Source organism: Salvia splendens, chromosome 15 (assembly GCF_004379255.2).
Source record: "Salvia splendens isolate huo1 chromosome 15, SspV2, whole genome shotgun sequence".
Classification (NCBI taxonomy): domain Eukaryota; kingdom Viridiplantae; phylum Streptophyta; class Magnoliopsida; order Lamiales; family Lamiaceae; genus Salvia; species Salvia splendens.
The window spans coordinates 23,319,265-23,331,285 of record NC_056046.1 but is presented as its reverse complement, the minus strand read 5'-3'; positions in this window follow the sequence as shown (position 1 = coordinate 23,331,285).

Below are 12,021 nucleotides of genomic sequence, written 5' to 3'. Positions count from 1 at the left end.
AGGTTCCAGAGTACCCCAAACTCTTCCCAGGGAAAAGGAAAGCAAGCTGCTCCCTTCCAAAGTGGAGATTTCCGTCAGAGAGCACCTCCTTGTGCCAAATGTCAAAAGAACCACATGGGAGAATGCAGAGTTGGGACCAACGTGTGCTACAAGTGTGGTGGAGTCGGACACTTCACCAAAGAGTGCCCGAGCAACAATAATACTGGAGGTGGGGGAATGCCGAACGGACCCCGAGGGAATCCTACACCACCTCCGCAGCAGCAGCAGCGTCGCCAACCATACCCGACTCAAGCTAGGGCCTATGCCTTGGGACGCAAGCAAGCGAAAGCCCCACAGGGAGAGCCGAAACAAGAAAATCTGGCAGGTATGGGAACATTACTTGACATGCCTGTTGCTGTTCTGTTTGATACGGGTACGTCGCACTCTTTTATATCGCACTCCTGCGTGAATGCTTTAAGACTGCCTGTTGATGAACTAGAACATGAGATTAATGTGAACTCACCGGTAGGAGGCCTTGTAGAAATTTCACAATCTTGCTCGAACATAGAACTCACGGTGGGAAAACTTAGTTTAGTGGCGCACAACTTGCACGTTATGCCGATGGATAATGTGGACATTATTCTGGGGATGGACTGGCTAGCTGAAAACTATGCCACTATCCGATGCCAAGAGAGGCAAATCTCGTTACAAACCCCGGGGAAGGAGCCCTCTACCTTCCACGGAATTTCGATGAATCAACGAACTTGTGTGATATCAGCACTTCAAGCAACCACGATGATTAGAAAGGGGCGTCCGGCCTATCTCGTGTATCTACAAGGACATGATAAGAAAGAGAGGAAAGCTGAAGATGTGGCAGTGGTACGTGAGTTTCCCGACGTATTTCCCGATGCGTTGTCAGGCCCTCCTCCTGACCGACAGCTGGAGTTTACTATCGATCTGGAACCAGGAGCCGCACCTGTATCGAAAGCGCCATATAGGATGGCACTGAAGGAGTTGGAAGAACTCAAAATCCAGCTACAGGAACTACTGGACTTGGGTTTCATCCGACCGAGTGTGTCGCCGTGGGGAGCACCGGTGCTATTTGTGAAGAAGAAAGACGGGACACTGAGAATGTGCATAGACTATCGGGAATTGAACAAGTTGACTCTCAAGAATAAGTATCCTCTACCGAGAATAGACGACCTGTTCGACCAACTCAGGGGAGCAGGAGTATTTTTGAAGATGGATTTAAGGTCGGGATATCATCAGTTGAGGGTACGAAGGGAGGACATACCCAAGACGGCTTTCCGAACGAGGTATGGGCATTACGAGTTTGTAGTAATGCCATTTGGACTGACAAATGCACCGGCGGTATTTATGGACTTAATGAATCGAGTATTCCATCCATACTTGGACAAGTTCGTCCTGGTATTCATAGATGATGTGCTAGTTTACTCGAAGGATGAAAAGGAACATGAGGAGCATCTAAGGATCACACTGGAAACACTCCGAACAGAGAAGTTATACGCCAAGTTCAGTAAGTGTGAGTTCTGGCTAAAGGAAGTAAATTTTCTGGGGCATGTTGTGACAGCCGAAGGGATTCGAGTTGACCCCGCAAAGGTGGAGGCCGTACAACAGTGGAAGGCGCCAAAGACCCCAAACGAGATTCGGAGTTTCCTTGGTCTGGCGGGATACTACCGAAGATTTATTGAAGGATTTTCTAAAATCGCAAGACCAATGACTCAACAATTGAAGAAGGGGACCAAGGTCAATTGGACACCGGAGTGTGAGGCTAGCTTCCAGTTGTTGAAAGAGAAATTGACCACCGCACCTGTTCTAGCCGTGCCGGAACTGGGAGTAGACTACGTGGTTTACACTGATGCATCGAAGATTGGACTGGGGTGTGTTCTGATGCAGAATGGTAAGGTGATTGCCTACACTTCGCGGCAGTTGAGGCCACACGAGTTGAACTACCCTACTCATGACTTAGAACTAGCGGCTGTTGTGCACGCATTGAAGATTTGGAGGCACCACCTCTATGGAGTTCAGTGTGAGATTTTTACCGACCATAAGAGTCTGAAGTACTTCTTTGAGCAGAAAGATTTGAACATGAGGCAACGCAGATGGCTCGAGCTAGTCAAGGATTATGATTGTGGTATTAACTACCATCCGGGTAAAGCAAACGTGGTGGCGGATGCTTTGAGCCGGAAAGCTCAACCGCAGTTGGCTACTTTTCTCACTCAGGAAGCGGAGTTGATTCGCGATTTTAGCAAGATGCGATTGGAGGTGGTGAGAGCTCCGGAAACTGTGAAGGGAACGATTGCCACCTTGGTAATTGCGTCCGATCTACGAACGAGGATAATAGAAGGGCAACGCAATGATGGAAGTTTGGAGAAAATTCGACTGAAGGTGAGGAAGGGCGAACAAGAGAAGTTTCGAGAAGAGGCTGATAATGCTCTCACCTACGAGGGGAGACTATGTGTGCCAGGCGACGAAGGACTTCGAAACGAAATTTTGACCGAAGCACACGAGACTCCATACACCGCCCATCCTGGAAGTACAAAAATGTACCAGGACTTGAAGGGATCATTTTGGTGGGATGCAATGAAGAGGGACATAGCTTCGTTTGTAGAGAGATGTTTGGCATGTCAACAAGTAAAAGCTTTACATCAACGACCCTATGGGAAGTTGCAACCGTTGGAGATTCCGGAGTGGAAATGGGAACATATCACTATGGATTTTGTGACAGGCTTACCAAAGACCCGGCAAGGGAATACGACCATTTGGGTAATCATAGACCGCCTCACCAAGAGTGCGCATTTTATACCTATCCCTATAACTCATGGATCCGACAAGCTAGCTCGGATTTACGTAAAAGAAATCATTCGGCTACATGGAGTACCAGTGACAATCACGTCAGACCGGGATACAAGGTTTACTTCAAGATTTTGGATAAGTCTGCAACGGGAGCTTGGTACACGACTGAATTTTAGTACTGCTTTCCATCCACAAACCGATGGACAGTCCGAGAGAACGATTCAAACTCTTAAGGACATGCTAAGAGCTGTGGTGCTCGACAGAGGAGAAAATTGGGAAGTAGTACTACCTTTGATCGAGTTTGCCTACAACAATAGTTTCCAGGCGACAATAAATATGGCCCCATATGAAGCATTGTATGGGAGGAAGTGTAGATCACCACTCTACTGGGATGAGGTTGGTGAAAGAAGAATACTCGGGCCAGATTCGGTTGAGGAGATGATTGAGATTGTGCGACAAATTCGACAAAGGATAAAAGAAGCTCAAGACCGACAGAAGTCATATGCTGATGTCCGGCGTACGGATTTACAGTTCAATATGGGAGATAAGGTGTTCTTGAAAGAGTCTCCGTCGAAGGGGATAACGAGGTTCGGTGTAAAGGGGAAGTTGAAGCCACGATACGTAGGGCCTTATGAAATCCTTGAGAAGGTGGGACCCGTAGCGTATAGGTTGGCACTACCACCAAGTTTTGGGACTGTGCACAATGTTTTCCATGTATCACAGTTACGAAAGTACGTGTTCGATCCCAAACACGTGGTTCATCAAGAGGAAATGATTCTGAATCCTGACTTGAGTTACGAGGAGAAACTTCTGGACAGGAAAGTGCAAGAGTTGAGGAACAAATCGATCGCGTCCGTGAAAGTACTTTGGAAACACCATGGCCACGAGGAGGCTACTTGGGAACTCGAGGTTAAAATGAAAGAGAAATACCCGGAACTTTTCGTTGGAAATGAGTAAATTTCGGGACGAAATTTCTGTTAAGGTGGGTAGAATGTAACACCCGTACCTTAAGTTTGAAATTTACTTTTATGTAACGGAATAATTGATAAAATTATTTCGAAAATGCTATGCTTCTCGATAGATGTGTTTTGGGAAAAATTATGGTTTATGGGTTTGATGGAAAAAAAGGAATGTGTTTTCTTTTTTAAAAATGAACGTTGGGAGACACGTTTAAGGTCTCGTTAAAAGGTCGATGATGAAATTGCTATTCTTTAGCAAGACGAATGAATTAAGCGGAAAGAAATATATGTTTTATGGATAACGACGCGCGTAAAGCAAGGAACGGTTGAATGAATATTATATTTGGAACAACACCAAATATAATTTATGTACGATTTCTCGTACTTATTTTTGGTTATGAAGAACGAGATAACAAAATTTAATAAAGGACCGTGAATTTTAATTGATGAAGGAAAATACGAAAAAAAAAATATATAAATGTATGAATTTATTTTGGACTTTCCAAAATAAATTTGAAGTCCAATTAAATATAAAGTAACTTGAATTTTAATAACTCTTGGGCTTGTAATTTAATTGTTGATTTTAGCCCAATAGAATTTAATCATGGAAGCCCAAGTATGAATTTAAATTAACTAAGCCCAAGCTAATTTTTTTTTCCTTCCTCCTTCTTTCCCCCACGTCGACGGTTCTCCTCTCCCCCCCCATGATGACCGATCGGTTATCTCCACCCCTCCACTTCCCTCTTCAATACCTACACCCTCCTCTAACCCACTCATCACTTTCATTTGGCAAAAAAAAAAAGAAGAAGACAGAAGAGAGAAGAAGGAGAAGCGGCGAGAGAAGTCGACGGGAAGAAGAGGGGAGAAGGAGTTGGTTCCATTTCTTTTTGTTTCAACCACATCAAGTTTAAGCTCTTGAGGTATACCATTCCTTCCATCCTCAAAGCATGAGTTTAATATAGTCTTGCATGATGCATATAGCCTTGATCTTCTTCCGTAACCAAACTAAATAGAAACCAACTTAGAATCTTCCAAACGATCGCCGCGCGTAACCGAAACTTAGAAAGAACTTAGCTTTATGTTAATATCACATGTTGCGAGCCTTTGCGGAGTGTTTCCGGGCGGGTTCGGAATGGTTTCGGTGGAGGAAAAACCGCCGCCGGCGATGGGCAGCGGCGGACAGCCGTGCTCGACGATCCGGGGCGGGCGACGGCTTCCGACGACAGGAGATTTTCCCCGTGGCAACAGCGTCGTGCGACCCTTCCCGTGGCAGCAGCTCCCCGGCGAGACAGCAGCGGCTCCTCCCCTGCAGTCTGCGACGGCGACGACCAAATGGCAGCGACGGCAGCAGCGCCCTTGGCAACGGCAGCAGCTCCCGACGGCAGCAATGTCTTCCGACGGGCAGCAGCTCTCCCGACGATGTGCGGCGGCGGCTCTGCGGTGGGTGCAGCCGGCCGAGAGGGAGGAGACGGGGAGAGAGAAAGAATGGAGGAGAGAGAGAGAGAGAGAGAGAGAGAGATGTTAGAGAGTGAGATAAGTGGTTTGGGCCATGTGTTTTTATTTGGGCCTTGGAATAGTTTAATTGTTGTTGGGCTTTAAAAAAAATGGAAGTCTAATTAAATTGATGGACTTCCTAATTAATTCTTGGAGGATTAAAATGGCTAAGGAATTATTTCGCTTGGGCCGATAATTAAAATTTTAATCGGGAGAAATTATTTAATTAATTCCCGGGAGTTTTGTTTTTTTTTTAAGGAACGAATAATTTACCTAAGTATGAATTAATACTTTTTCAACGGTAAATAATTACGGAAATTAAAGTATGCGCGTAAATAATTTATAGAAATTATTTTCGACGTTATGGAAAATACGAGGGGCCAACGGAGGAAAGAACGAGCGTAAGCGACCGACCGGCGTCGCACGCGACGCCTTGGGCGGCCGCCGAATAACCGAAAATGCGCGAAAATCGAGAAAGAGAATTAAAAGATTTTAATTAGAGTGCATGCATTCTAATTATCGTCGTTACAGAGGTTTGATATGAATTTTATGTGTTTTCCGAAAAGGTGGTTCGCACGCACGGTAAAAGTCGGAACGAGGAATTTTACGAAAATCCTAAGCTTTTGAGGTGGGCTTTATTCTTTAACGTTTATTTTGAATCAATATGCTTACGATGTTATAAGGATGTTTCTATAAGTATGTCATGCCGTGTTTATGTTTTGAAACTGTCTATCTGATTGTCTACTAGAATAAAACTCTACTAGACTTTGATGGTTAACGAATTCGGGTCTAACTAGGGTCTACGCCCTACTTAGACTAGTGCACTGATGGGGATCGTGAGCCGTCCCCTAGGTCGGCCGGTCCAGTGATCGAGATTGTGGCCACAGTCTCGTTTCACATGATGGTTCAGATATGGTATATGATGGAGGATGATGTTAGTCCGCGCGGACACTTTTTAAGGAAATGAACTTTAGTGTCTCTCGGCCTTTTAAAGTAAAACCCGGGATTCACTCGACGATGGCTTGACATATCTTAACGGTGAATGTTTTTTGGGCATGAGTTCACTGGGTGCACTAAGTACTCAGCCCCTGCATATGTTTTCCCTATGTGCAGGTTGAGCCAGGTCGGGAGGCGGAGGATGTTGAGCGATGATCCAAGAACGTATCAAATCACTGTTCCGGTTACTATTATGTCTTCATACGTAGTAGTAGCTACACTCTCAAAATTTGCTTCCGCTACTCAATGTTTTCAGAATTTCTGTTATTTTCTTTGAACTGTTGAACTCTGTTACTTCCTTTATGGTCGCACTCTGTTATCTTTCATTATGAGACTTGGGTTTTGAAACGTTGAACGACTTAAATGGAATTCCCTCTTGAATTGTTAAGCTGTATTGCCTGGAATTGATTATTCCCCCTTCTTCCCTGCTTCTTAGTTCCCCCACTAGTCACGATTTTCCCGTGCTTCCTATCCTTAGGAAGTTCGGTTGTGACATTCACACTCTTCCAAATTACGGCTCCACCTCCTAAGGTGAACACATATCCTGAAGTAGATTTTCTCGAGTCCTGATCAGCTTGAAAGTCTGAGTCAGTATATCCCAAAGGAAAGAGCTCGGCTGCATTGAAAACTAGAGCATAGTCCTTCGTCCGTTTAAGGTACTTGAGTATGTTCTTTACGGCAGTCCAATGTCCTTGGCCCGGATTCGACTGATATCTTGCCACCATGCCAACAGCAAAGCAAATATCTGGTCTAGTAGAAAGCATAGCATACATGAGACTTCCAACTGCCGAAGCATATGGAATCCTTCTCATTGCTTGTATCTCAGACGGCGTTTTAGGGCACATCTATTGAGATAAATGGATGTCATGTCTAAAAGGTAAGAAACCTTCCTTGGCGTCCTGCATGCTAAAACGACTAAGTACTGTTTCGATGTAAGATTCTTGAGATAAGCACAACATCTTCTTCTCTCGATTCCAAAGAACCTTGATCCCGAGGATGTGTCCCGCGTCTCCCATATCCTTCATCTCGAACTGGTTTGATAACCATGTTCGAACTGATGACAACATCTTTTTATTATTTCCAATTAGAAGAATGTCATCTACATATAAAACTAAGAACACCACATTCCCCTTATCAACTTTCTTATACACGCAGCTTTCACTTGGGCACTTTTCGAATCTAAACTTGCATACAGTTTGATCGAAACATTGGTTCCACGATCTGGATGCTTGCTTGAGGCCATAAATGGCCTTCTTAAGCTTCCAAACCATGTGTTCTTTGCCCTTTATGGCATATCCTTCGGGTTGTTCCATGTAGATGGTCTCCTCAAGACTGCCATTTAGAAATGCAGTCTTAACGTCCATTTGCCATACATCCCAATCCATATAAGCTGCAATAGACAACAGTATCCGGATCGATTTAAGCATGGCCACTGGGGAGAAGGTCTCATCATAATCGATGCCTTCCTTTTGGGTATACCCCTTGGCCACTAGTCTTGCTTTGAAGACTTTAACTCGTCCATCGGGTCCACGTTTACGTTTATATATCCACTCGCTCCCAATGGCAGTACAACCTTCGGGTAGGACGGACAAATCGTAGACGTCTTTGTCTATCATAGATTGTAGTTCCGAATCCATTGCTTTTACCCATTCGCAATGATCGATATCTGTCTGCGCCTCCGCAAAGTTCCAGGGATCTAATACATTGCTGTCCGAGGAGTGATCCATATATTCTCCCAAACCAATGTATCTGTCGGGCTCATGTGAGACCCTCCCACTGCGGCGCGGCACTACAATATTTTGTGTAGAAGTTGAAGTTTCGGGAATTGTTTGTACACTTGGTACTTGTTCTTGGTTAATGGAACTTGTGACTGAAGTTAGCTCATCAAGAGCCACTTCATTGCTGGGTTTATGATTCATTACATAGTCTTTCTCTAAGAATGTCGCGTGAGTGCTCACAATGACTTTCTTATCTCGGAGACTAAAGAATTCATAACCTTTCGTTCCTTTGGGGTATCCTATAAACAAACATACCTCCGTCCTAGATCCTAGCTTAGTTGGATCCTTTTCCAATACATGAGCCGGGCAACCCCAAACCTTGAGATGTGCTAGATTGGGCTTACGCCCAGTCCACAACTCATATGGAGTTTTAGTCACGGATTTTGATGGTAAATTGTCTAAAATGTGACTTGCGGAAAGCAAGACATGCCCCCAAAACGAAATAGGCAGACGTGCATAACTCATCATCGATCGAACCAAGTTTAATAAGGTCCTGTTCCTTCTTTCAGCCACGCCGTTCTGCTGGGGCGTGCCCGGCGCAGTCAGTTGGGATTGAATTCCCACTTCCGATAAGTAGTCCAAAAATTCGGCATTGAGGTATTCGCCTCCACGATCAGATCGTAGGCATTTGATATTCTTCCCATGATACTTCTCCACAAGAGTCTTAAAGTCTTTAAACTTGTCAAAAGACTCTGACTTGTGACGCATCAAGTAGACATATCCAATTTTCGAGAAGTCATCAATAAATGTGATGAAGTATCGAAAACCACCTCTTGCCTCAGTTGACATTGGTCCACATACATCGGAATGAACGAGCTCAAGTACTTCCTTGGACCTATTGCCCTTAGCCTTAAAAGGCCTCTTGGTCATCTTGCCTTCTAAGCATGACTCACACTTATGAAAAGGTTCCTCCTCTAAACCTTTGATAAGATCTTGTTGAACAAGAGAATGGATCCTCCTTTCATTGGCATGACCAAGTCTAAGGTGCCACAAGTACGTTTCGTTCATTGAATTTGAAGGTTCTTTTCGTTTCTTTGAAATTTTTGATGTTGTATTGAGTTCTGATTTGCGATTATTAAACTGTGTAGAAGTGATTGTGTACAGATTATTTTCCATGATACCACGACAGATATAAGAACCATCTTTCTTAATAACGCAGTTGTCATTAAAAGAAATCGAATATCCATTATAAACCAATTTATAAACTGAAATTAAATTTCTTCTAAAAGAAGGTATCAACAAAACATTCTTCAAAATAAAAAATCTATCACTACTAAAACGCAAATAAATGTCTCCCACTGCAACGGCCGCCACTTTGGTAGCGTCGCCCAGCTGGACTTCGATCTCACGATCATGTAGCCGTCTTGTCACCTGCAATAAGTCAGGATCAAAACAAATATGATCAGTGGCTCCTGTGTCAATAACCCAAGTGCAAATTGATGTCGAAGTCAAACAAGACTCGACAACTAGAGCCTGGTGCATACCTGTAGCCTTGCCCCATTTAGAACAGTCTGGCTTCCAATGCCCCTTTTCTCCACACTTGAAACACTTCCCCGTGGGCTTCTTGTTAGCCCTCTTCTTCTTCTTTCCCTTAGCTATCTAGGTCGGTCCTGAGTTCGGTGCCTGCCTTTTTCCTTTGCTAGGCTTTAAGCCAGAGGAACGAGGCGCCGAAATCATCATGGTCGCCTTAGCCTGGACCATAAGGTCCTCTGCCGACTGAAGTTCAGTCAACAGCTCTGCCAAGGTGTAATTCCTTTTGTTCATCTCGAAGTTGAGCTTGAACTGTTGGAAGCTAGGGGGAAGACTTTGAAGGATGATAGTCACCTGGGACTCGGGATCGATCGTCCCTCCCAAGACCTCAATTTGGTTGAGGTGGCCCATCATCTCGAGGACGTGGTCCCTCACAGACGAGCCTTCCTTCATTGTCTTCGACATGATACTCCGAAAGGCTTGAGACTTCGTCGTTCGATTCTGAGTACCAAAAAGATTTTTGAGATTCTGCATAATCTCGGCTGTTGTTTCCATGGCTGAATGCTGATGCTTGAGTACTGAAGACATAGATGCCAACATGTAGCACTTAGCCATCTCATTCGCCTTATGCCACCGTCTGTGTGCATCTCTGACTCCTGCCGCAGTGGTAGCCGCCGGCACTGGAGGTCGCGGGGTGGTGAGCACAAAGATGTACTAATCTGCTGTGAGAACGATGTCCAAATTTTTGTTTCCATTCTATGTAATTTTGGCCCTCGAGTTTATTTTCTTTGAGAATTGCGGAAAGAGGATTAAACGACATATTGACGATTTGATTTGCACTGCAAAACAGAGTATTTTACTATTGTCATAAACTTATGTAAGAAGTTTGATTAGATTAACCATAAAACTTTTCAAAATCTTACAACTGTAAAATTAAAATTTTGTACCCTCCAGAGGAAGTCAATACGCATTAAAATCTTACAATTTTACTAGTCACAACACCGACGAATAGTCCAGAGACCACAGAGTGGCATGGCCGTCTAATGTTGCCTAAGCAAGACCACCGAATTTAGCATTACAGAGTCTCATTTCTACAACACACTCCCATAACAATGCTTGTGTGCTGCTAACAAGATCAAGCTATCTCATAAATCCTGTGTGAACTTCTGAATCTCGCAGTTTCTTAGGATTATTATCCCCACAGAGCAGGTGGCGATAATATTGGAAACTACATTCTAGTTCATACTATTTATATTTGAAAAGTCCGCCCTCATGAACTTGCTATTTTCTTAGGATTATTGTCCCCACAGATCAGGTGGCGATAATATTAGAAAAAGGCTTCATAAATTGCAGACCAATTGATGGAGACCATATACAAACGTTGAGTTCGTAATTATAGCTTAGATATTTTGGGTTATGGTTTTACTTTAATTATCCTTAGCCTTGAGGCAGTTTAAGGCTTAATTAAATTCTGTTGGTATTTAATCTACTGGATAATTAAATCTTTTATTAATCGGTATCTTCCTTTAGGGAATAATTATTCTAGAATATAATTCTTATTCATGTCTACTATAAGATTTTACTAAAATAAATGAATTATTTTATTCTTAATAAGACATGAAAAATTAAATTCAAATTAATTCCTTGTTCAAGATTAGGAAGAGATATTTCATTATTTAATGTATTCATACATATCTATCCTTTTTAAGATCTTAGATATATAAATATTAGGAAACTATTAAATTATTCTCTTCTATATCATCTAGGAATAAAATAATATTATTTATTTCCATAGATATAGATAATAATAAAAATATTCCTAAAATCTAGGTAAATCTTCCAAAAAGATTTTATTTCCATTAAATAATATTATTTTAATGATATCTTTTAATAAAATAATTAAATAATCATTAAAATAATCTTTCATCGTTATCTCATCGTACGAGGTTCGAACGAACGATGAACGACGAAGATCCGACGAATTCATCGTCGAATCACGACGCACGCAGCGTCTCGGACACCGGCGCGCAGGTGGCGCGCCAACGTCTCGACCGCCTGGCTCGTCGGGTGTCGCAGCTTCTCGGCCAGGCGCGCACACGGCGGCACGCACCTCTCAGCCAGCTGCTCGACGCCCGTCTCGGCCCCGTCGGGTGACGCGGTGCTCGGCCAGGAGCTTGCACGGTGGCGCGGCTCCTCTCGGCCAGCGTCTCGTCACCCGGCTCGACGGGTGCCGACGCTTCTCGGCCAGGCGCCCGCGCGGCGGCGTGCGCCTCTCGGCCAGCGTCTCGGCGCCCGGCTCGATCCTCCGAACCGTCGGGTTGCACGAGCTCTCGGCCAGCGGTGCGCGCGGTGGCGCGGCCGCTCTCGGCCAGCTCGAGCCTTCCGCCTAGGGTTCGGACTGGTGTCTGCCGGTGTCTCGGTGGCTCTCGGACGAGCCACCACTCCGTGCCAGTCACCGCCGTGTCGGCCTCGACCTGGGTTCCGTCTGGTGAGCGTGGTCTCGGCCGGCAGCGTGCACGAGTCCCCAC